Source organism: Heliangelus exortis, chromosome 9, assembly GCF_036169615.1.
Source record: "Heliangelus exortis chromosome 9, bHelExo1.hap1, whole genome shotgun sequence".
NCBI lineage: Eukaryota > Metazoa > Chordata > Aves > Apodiformes > Trochilidae > Heliangelus > Heliangelus exortis.
This window is the reverse complement of record NC_092430.1, coordinates 23,483,075-23,492,999: the sequence shown is the minus strand read 5'-3', so window position 1 is coordinate 23,492,999 and position 9,925 is coordinate 23,483,075.

Here is a 9,925-nt window from a genome sequence, read left to right as displayed (position 1 = left end):
AAAAACATTAAAAAGGAGGCCATCACAAACATCTCAACATTACGAGCTTGCTGCTTTTTTGTAAAAAAGGTGTTTTTAAAAATGTATTTATTTTTATGACCTTCCATGGAACAAAAGCCACCTGCAGGTGTTCAGAATCTTTTCTACAACTGTAAGGGCTGTAGGATTTAAAGTGGAATAATGAAAGCAGAAATACTCAGCCATCACTGCAGAAAAGCAGTGGCACAAACAAGGTTTCTGTGTTATCTGCCTGACCCACAGTGCTGGGGATATTTTGTATTTTCTACTGCCTGCCTCATGGATCTCTTTTTGTTTTTTTTTTAAATGCATCTTTAAATGCAATAGAATATCTATAGATATTCTAATTCAGCAGAAAAACTGCTTTAGAAGAGTGGTTGTCTAGCTTGGAGGGCAAATAGTAAAGGCTTGGTCAGCCAATTCCAGGGAAATTCTTTATGGATTTCTTTATGTATTTACTGATGTTTGGGGTAAACTCTGTCAGCAGTACCCTTGAGCAGCTGCATGTAAGAGGTTGTTCATCTGTGGTTCTAGTTTTGGCCTCCTTTAAGGAAAAATTTATAAAAAATTAACAAAAATATGTTGTTCTGCCAATATCCTTGCATTCCAGCTAATGCCAGGAGCATCTGTAATCACTGCTTTATTTTTGTCTTCACATTTCCCATTTTTTAAAGCCTCTGGAAACAGTATAGATCTCAGGAGCTAGGAAAAGGCACTGAAATATGAATGTACTGTAAATTATATTGGTCCTGCAGTACCAGGAGTTGGGATGAGTGTGACCCTGGTAATTATTTGAAGATGTGGATGAATTGATCATTTTTTAGGTGGTATCCCATTTTAGTCAATTGTTTGAATTTGGTACCTGCTATCAAAAGAAGGCTGTGGATTGGAAAAAAAAAATAAAATTAAAACTTTATCATAGGATTTCTTTAGGAAAGTGAATTATCAGGGGTGCCAGAGGTGTGTGTCCTCACAAGGATAACTGGATAGCCCTTACTTCTTTCCATCAGCAAGACTGATACCAATAAAATAATTTTACAAAATTAAAACAGACCCAATTTCCATGAGCCAATTCCTTTATACAGATACCTGATTAAAAAAACCATAATTTTCCCTCCTACTTTAACTGCTCAGTGCCTAATTTGGGTTACCTGAAGATGCTTAACATGAGCAGAGTACTGAAATGAAGTTTTCTCTTTTGTTTTTCTCAGATTTCAGCAGTGGAAGCAGAACATTTTCCATTCCTAAAGCAGCAACTCACCTGGAAAAGGTAAGTGGATCAAAGACAACTCTTGGCTTCAGATGTTATGAAAAAATTAATGGCATTTTTGTCTAAATATCCAGTAACAAAGCAGATACAGAAGATAAAATGAACCTTTTATTTTCCTTTCTTTATTGTTTGTTTGTTTGCTGCCATAGAAATGCAAGTGTGCAAAAAAGTTCATTTTAACAATAATTCAGGTTTTTTCTAAGGTTTTGGGGTGGTTTCTAGGGCTTTCCATGCCTGAGACATCACTGTGTCCTTTGTCCCTGTTGTGTGTGATGCCCCTATGGCCACGTCAGTGTTCTTGGTGACACCTGGGATGTCCCAGGACACCTGGAATATTTGGTTTATCTGGAAAAGGATGGCATATTTGTGGAGTTAGGTGTGAATCTCTAACACAGGGGGCACTCTGTGCCTGCACCTAAAGAGCAAAAAAGGAGTTTATGTTTGGAAATTTGATAAATGGGTGAGCAGATGGCAGTTTGTACATGTGATGAACTGATTTGCAGTGATTAAGACAAGTGTAAAATTGGATTTTGAGCATCTTAAAAAGTGCATGGCTCACTTAGTTTAAATTTAATGTAAAATAACAGTATGTTCTGTGACAATTCATAAATTTGGCTGAATTTAGTAATCTTGGTAGCTTCTCACTTCTTGAGGTATGTAAATGTTAATATCTCCAGTCGTGGCAAAAAGAAGAATTTACCAAAAATTAGTCAGAGTACTTTGATCCAGCTAAAGAAAGGGGTTAAAAATGAACTTTCACATTATTTATGCTTTAAAATTTTTAGTGTCATGTGAAAAATGACACTGACTGAGGAGCTATAATGTATAATCCATAATTTACAGTTTAAAAGATAAATATCTTATGAACATCTCCTACCTATATGATCACACAGGAAGGCCAGGCTGGATTTTCAGTGTTTTGTCAAGTTTGCCTTTTGATTTCAACATTGCTTTTCTAACTCTCTGGACTTCTGAATTAATTTTGTCTGATCCCTTATGAACTTATAACTTTTGTAAAGGGTTGCTATTTAGTAATGATTGAAAAATAAGACACAAACCAGCTTGACTCCTCAATATCACCATCTTTGATTCCTTCAAGACATTGCTCTCAGGCACTTTATAATAAAATTCCTGTGTGTAGAACTTAAGATTCAGCAAATTCTTGTTCCAATATTTAAATTTCTGACTTATGAGAGTCACTGGTTGCATATTCACCTCAGAGCTGCTCCTTTATATTTATTATGACTTCTCTAGCCACACAATTCCAATAGATATTATCAAGGGGAATGCTGAAATAATATCACAGAGTCAACACATCTCTTAGCTTGACCTTTTGGCCATGTCCAGAAATAAAAATGTAGCTGGTCTGTGGTTAGGAAAATAAATGAGACAAAGTGTTCAGCAGCTTGAGCTGTGTTGGTACAAGATTTTTTTCATACTGGATTTCCCAGTCTACACAAAACCATTTCCTGCAATCCCACAAGCTCCCATCCATCACTCAGCTTGTGTGCAGACCATATTTCCAGTTTAGGTGCAAAGTCTGGGAAGCTGAAGGTTTTTAGGTTTTAGTGGGAATTATCTGAGTGAGGATGGAAAATGGAAATGGTGATGGAAAAGGAGCTGAATCAGACATCTGCACTGCCTGGGCACTGCTTGGACCTTGTCTGGTTGAGTCTTGAAAACCTTCAAGGATGGAGATGAGTTGTTAAGCAGCATTTTTACATTAATATTTTTTTTAAAAATTAAAAATAATTAAGAAATGACACGCAGATACCAGATTTAAATAACATTTCCAGTCTATATGTAAGCTAACATCTGTGGCCTTGGAAGGAATCTAGTGCAAGGGAACCTAGCAGGACTTTGCATAAATAAATCCATAAAATGTTGTGTTAAAAAATCTGAAAAAAAAAAAAAAATAGGTGGTGAAATTGGTATGATGTGACACGCCAGTAGATGAACTAGTGGTAAAATAACACACATTTGAAAAAAATACCCAATTTCAGCACTACCACCCCAGCAAAGGCAAAATAGAATGAATGTAATGATCATGTTCTTCTACATTTTCCTTATACAAATGCTGTCTGCAGCATGCTGCACAACATTTACCTCCTTCACAAATGTGAATTTTAATAGGGTGGTTTTATTTAGGGAAGCTATTTGCATATGCACTCATTTTTTATTTTTTTTTTTCTGGAAGATAAATTATTCTCTTTAATACACAGGAGAAATAAACTTAACTTCCCACCAGCATCTGTAGGAATGTAGCTCAAAAGTCCTTGTGATGTAGAGGATGATTTGCATCTCCACAGAAATAAGAGGCTCTGATTTTTTTTTCCTTTGTTTAAAGCAGTTCTCTTTTTTCTTTTCTTACCTGTAACTTTGTTTATTGAATTTGCAACTAATTTGGTTTCAAAGAAAGTGTAGTAAACAGCTGGGAAAAATACTGATATATCTCATCACCACTAAACATCTTGTATCCAGGAAATATTTTGCTTGTAGTTCAGATAATATTTAAAATATCTGTTTCAACAACCAGAAAATGTTCTTTACATTTGGAAAAAAAAAAAAAACAACTTAGTAATGAGATGTATCTGTGTGTGTTGCATGGGATATTAGACAATAATTTATCCAGCTGAATGCATGTTCACCTATTTTCAGTTTATGAGCACAGATACACTGGGAACAAAGATAAACCTTCTGAGAAGATAAGTGCTTTTTAGAGATCTCTGGGGTTTTAATTAGGGATTTTTATAGCTTTTGTATACGAGCTTCTAAGACCTTTTTCCTTCAAAATAAAATTCAGGGTTTTTTGTGTCCTCCCTTGATCAATTTTAAGGCCACCAATAAAGGTGGAAAGAATCTGTTTCTAAATACTGATGAGTGCCTTTCTGAAATGACATCTTTGACAGGGAATATGGGTAGGTGTATAGATATAAATATAGATATAAATTCATATATATATATTATATCTATCTGTTACATATATATGTGTTTGTGTATATATATAAAAATCTGGAACATTTATAATTAAAGGAATAATTATAAACATAATATGAAAATAGTATAATGTATAATAATTATCAATATATAATATATTTATATATTATAAATATATAAATCTGGAACATTTATAATTAAAAGAATAATTATAAAGATAACGGAAATAAAACATAATTATAAATATATATTTATAATATTACAAGTATGTAAATCTGGAACGTTTATAATTAAAGGAATAATTCTAAATATAACATGTAAATAATATAATATATAATTATTATAAATACATATTTATAATATTATGAATATATATATCTAGAGCATTTATAATTAAAGGAATAATTTAGTTATTCTCCAAAATGTAGTCACTGCCTGGTAAATGTGGCATTATAGGGCATCCTATTCCATGCAGATCTTGGGATGTGAGTGCTGTGCATCTGCAGATCCTGCTGTCTAACATTTGTCCTGTTTTTTGTGCTCCTGATTAAATTGTGTTGGCTGTTGCTGAACTGGTGAGGCATTTGAAGAAAAAAAAAAACAAAAACCCACCCCAAATGTGCATAAGGACCTTGGCATTTAAGCTCTTACAGTACAAATGAAGACGTAGATTGCTCCCTGGATGGATGTAACAGCCTCCTGGGTCTCATCAATCATGCAGCAGCCCAGGCTGAGACTAAAAAAAAAAAGAAAAACCTGTAGTAAAATGTGTACATATCTAAACAGGGCTTTGTGGGGAAGATTCTGCTGCCCAACACCCACCAGAGCAGAACCCAGGTGGTTCAGAAGCAGGTGCCCACCTCTCCTGGCCCCACTGGGTGCTGTGTGTGTGGGAATTGTCTTGGGTTGGGTGAATTGAATCCTTCTGAGTTTCCAATGAATCCTCATTTCCTAATTCAGAATAGAATGGGCTGGGTTGGGAGGGACCTTAAAGCTCATCCAGTTCCAACCCTCTGTATGGGCAGGGACACTTCCCACCAGCCCCATCCAACCTTCAACATTCCCAGGGATGGGGCAGCCACAGATTCCCTGGGAAACCTGTTCCACTGTCTCACCACCCTCAAGAGAAAGAATTTCTTCCTAATGTCCAACCTCAATCTCCCCTCTCCAAGTTTTAACCCATTTCTCTTGTCCTCTCCCTACCCCCCCCGTGTCCAAAGCCCTCCCCCAGCTTTCTTGTAGCCCCTTCAGATATTGGGAGGTTGCTCTGAGCTCACCTGGGAGCCTCCTCTTCTCCAGGCTGAACAACCCCAATCCCTCAGCCTGGCTTCCCAGGGAGCTGCTCAGCCCTCTGAGCATTTCAGTGCCTCTGCTCTGGGCACATTCCAGGAGTTTTCTGGCCTTCTGGTGCTGGGGACTCCAGACCTGGACACAGAACTCCAGGGGGGATCTCAGAGGGGGAGAATCCCCTCCCTTGAGCACGCTCTGTGCTTCTGTCGATGCATCCCAGGACCTGGTTGGTTTCTGGGCTCCCAGCACACACCTTGAACTGTGATTTTGGTGTCTTGATCCATTGGGTTAAGAAGCTTTATAAGGGATTTCTGGGAATGTCATTCCTGGCCTCTGGATTCTTGGCAGCGGCTGCAGGGATGACACCGTGTGCCGTGTCACAGGAGAGCTTAATGCCACCTGAGTGACACCAGCAGGGCTGGGACACGTCAGGGCTGCCATTCTGAGCCTGGTGACAGGCAAGGTGTTACAAATCCCTCCTTGGAAGGAGGGAAATCCAAGAGCTTGGAATCGGCCGCCCTCAGAGGCGCCAAGCGCTCAGGGCAGTGCGGTCAACCTGGAAAAAAAAAGGCTGGTGAGTGTTTTCAGTAGGGTTCCAAAGCTTAGAAACACAGCTACAAACCCAGCCCCTGAGGCTGAGGGTTCTTTTTGTTTTGAAGGCACAAAAGTCACCAGGAATATAGGAAAAGGGGAGAACTGGCTGAGCTCCCAGGTCGCTGGAGCATCCGGAATTGGCGGCTCTGCAGCTACAGCAGTCTGAGGGGAAAAAAACCAAGGAGATGAAGAACAAAAGAGAAAATAAAGCCCACAGGTACTGTATAAAGAAGAATCTGTTTGCTCTGGGTAGTGCTAGTGGCCTGTGCTTGGCTGGAAAGGTCAGGGAATTGCAGATGGAAAGTGGGAGGGAATGGGGTGAGGCAGGAGAGGCAGCGAGGCCGAGCGGAGCGGATTTTGTTGATCTCTGAGGTGTTTTCCAGGCCCTTGCGGGTGCTTCCCCTTCCCTGTTTGGTTGGGAAGGGTTTGGGGACACCTCTGAGCTGCTGGAGGGAATGGGGAGGTGAAGTTGGACCTCCTCAGCCTGGATTAAGTCCAGGAAGAGGGAGAGCATCTGCCTTTGGATCTGGAATTCCCTCTGGTAGTGGAAGCGTTGGCACAGGAGTTGAGAAAAGGAGGAAGCCTCCAGGCAGCAGAGCTGATGAAGGTTCTCCTGGAATATCAGGGAAGAGGGGAGATTTAGGTTAGACATTAGGTAGAAATTTTTCGCTGTGAGGGTGCTGAGCCCCTGGCCCAATTTGTCCAGGAAAGTTGTGGCTGCCCCATCCCTGGAAGTGTTCAAGTTGAAGTTGGATGGGGCTTGGAGCAACCTCTGGGCTGTTGGGAGATGTCCCTGCCCATGGCAAGGGGTTGGGACTGGATGATTTTAAGGTCCCTTCCAACCCCAACCCTTCTGTGATCCTATGATACTCTTCTAGCCTGAAAGGAACCGTAAAGGAAGTGTGTCTTTTCAAAAGAAAAAGCCAAGTTTTAAAAAAGAAAAAAAGTAAAAGTGGTGCCATCCTTGGAAAACTCAGCCCAGAACTCCATGGAAATGGCCCAGGGAGCTTCTGTCTCCACGGAATGGAGCTTTCAGCTCCACTGTCTGATGCTTAGGAGTGAAGGGATGTTCAGGCAGCTGGAGATGGATCATCACCACCCCAACCACAACCTGATGTCCTTCTGACACCTTCTGTGCCTTGCTGAAAAGTTCTGGTCCCAGCAATGCGTTTGGTGATCACCAGAGAAGGACTCATGGATGGCTCTTCCTAATCTTCTAGGTAAAGATTGGAAGGATGTAAAGTTTCTTTTTTTCCACAGATAATTTATAGTCTTCAGTTTTTATAGCTGTTTTGAAATGCTGTGTTTGGCTGAGGTTTAGATGATGGCTCTGTCAAATCTTTCTTAGTCACCAAAAATACTAATGAATAGTTCATGGCAAATGTTGTAACACGTATTATAAATATGACTTAACCTTGAAAAAGAGCAGAAATCAAAGTAATTGTTGACAGTCTAATTCAGAAAGGCCCTTTTTTAACTTTTTTTTTTTTCACACTTTTATGCATCATCTGTCAAAAGAAGCCCCCAAAACTGTGGAGTTCAGACTCAGTGTGTGACACAACAGGAAGCAGATGGCAGTCTCAAAAGATTTTAGGTTTAGGCCATGTGGGGTGTAACCTCATAAAAAAATACATTTTTTAAAAATATTAGTGACCTCATTTTTGAAACTGCTGGCAAATGGTGTTTTTCTTAAAAATTTAATACTTTAAGTAATGGAAGTAAATAGGGACTCATAGGTTTCTTCACTGTTCTTTGGTTTAGTTTTTGTCTTGAATAAAAAAGATTTGTTGAAGAATTTTATGTTCTTCTGACTATGTCAGGAGGATATTGCAGTTTTTAACAATTTACAGTCTATAATAATGTCTTTCCTCTTAGAGCCCAGTATTTGTCTGCAGTCTTAAAACAATGGCTCTGGTGTGCATTGTGGAAAAAGGTTGGGACTTACAGGATAAACTTATGATGGCAAGTAGAAAAAATAGAAAATAGCATATTAAAGTTGTTTAGTAACTTCTGTTAGGCTCAAGAGTATGTTCTTCACCCAAGAAGACCTTTACACAAAAATATTTATAGCTGAATTGTTCCTGAAATCAGCAGAAGAGCAGTGTGTAGTCTCTTCAGCCACAAACACATGCCAGAAATCTTTCTGAATACAAAAAGAATTTGTGTTAGATTGTATTTTAGTCTTTTCTATTTGACTAAGTTATAAAGTGGGAGACAGCTGCAGATTTCTTGGCTCAGCATTCCTAGCAAGCCTGAAAATCATTTAAGCATCTTATCCTAAATCTACATACAGTTAAAATCTCATTTGATTTCTGGATGCATTGGGCCTCTCAGCTGATGGCATCACCTGCTGGTTCTGACAAAGACTTCTCCTGAAGTGAACTGAAGAAAATGTTTTTCTTAATCTTGCAAGGGAAATTCAATCTTCTGCCATCACAGAACCCCAGAAACTGGTGTGTGGGGAGGTTGATAGCAAGAATTCTGTATTTTGGTATTTACTGAAGTGTTATTTCTTTGAGAGATGTGAACCAGCATCTTTCCAGAGGAAAAAAACCCAGCAAATTAAATAACAAAAATTACTTTGTGGATTTTTTTTTTTTTTTTTTAGCTTTCATACTGGAACTTCTAATATGAGGGAGAAAGGGAATTATGTGACCTGCTCGTGGACACAGTTTTGCTGTGGTGGAAGCTGTGTTTTTCACAGGTAGAGATGAAGATATTGGCCATAATTAAAAAAAAAGTGAACAAATTTTAGGGGTGCATCATGACTCTTCTTACAATCTGTGTTTTTCCTTTTTTTCAGAGGGTAGAATTGATTTGAGGGAAGATCTTTATGGTGTTCCTGATGGGGCAGCTGACACACTCTGAAACTGGTTGTGAAGTTTCAGCTGGAATGCTTCATCTCTGTTGGCTTTACCAGCTGGGAAGTTTGAGAAGCTTCTGTTGGCAACAAACCTCTGCTTTTCCTTTTTGTTTCCAACCTGAACTTTTTCAGCTTGGCAGCAGTTTGGGGTGGAGTATTTCTGGGGTGACCCAGCAGCCTTGCAGATGCTTTGGCTTAATTTGCAGCTCCATCCCTGGTGCTTTTTGTGGGCATTTTTGCTGGAACCTCTGCCTGTTGGGTCTGATCTTGTCTGTCATGCCAGTACTCACCTGGCTGGCACAAAGGTCACTGAGTCTGCTCTAAAGGGACCTCTGATGCTTTAATTGAAGAACTTCTGAAATCATGCTATGGTAAGGAAGCCTTTCTGTTTGTCTTTGGGCAAATTTCTATCAATTTGTCAGCAGGTACTGTAGTTTTTTTGACTGAATGACAGGTGATATTACAGCAGTCACTCAAGAGGTTGTTCTGAGATGCCTCAGATGATTTGTCTATGCTGGGGTGATTCATAGCTCCATTTTTATTTCATAATAACTAGAAAGTGAGAAGGATTCTGCCTTCTACTGCTCTGGATTACCTAGCTGTATCCATCACCTCTTTTGTCCTATTTTCAAATTCATCAAACTAATGAGTGTGGTGGCATCACAAGAACTTCTTTTGGAAATACATGACCTCTTTTGTCTTATTTTCCAGTTCAGCAAACTAATGAGTATGATGGCATCACAAGAACTTCTTTCTGAAACACATAACTCTCATTCAGGTATGTATTTCTTTCTGGCAATTACCTACCTGCAGGTTATCTTTAATACTTGGCTTTCTCCAGGATAATTTATTGCCTCTTAAATGGAAATGTGGCCCCTTCTTTGGATCAACATGCTGACCACAGACTCACAGAATCACTGAGGCTGGAAAGGACCTCTGAGATCATCAAGTCC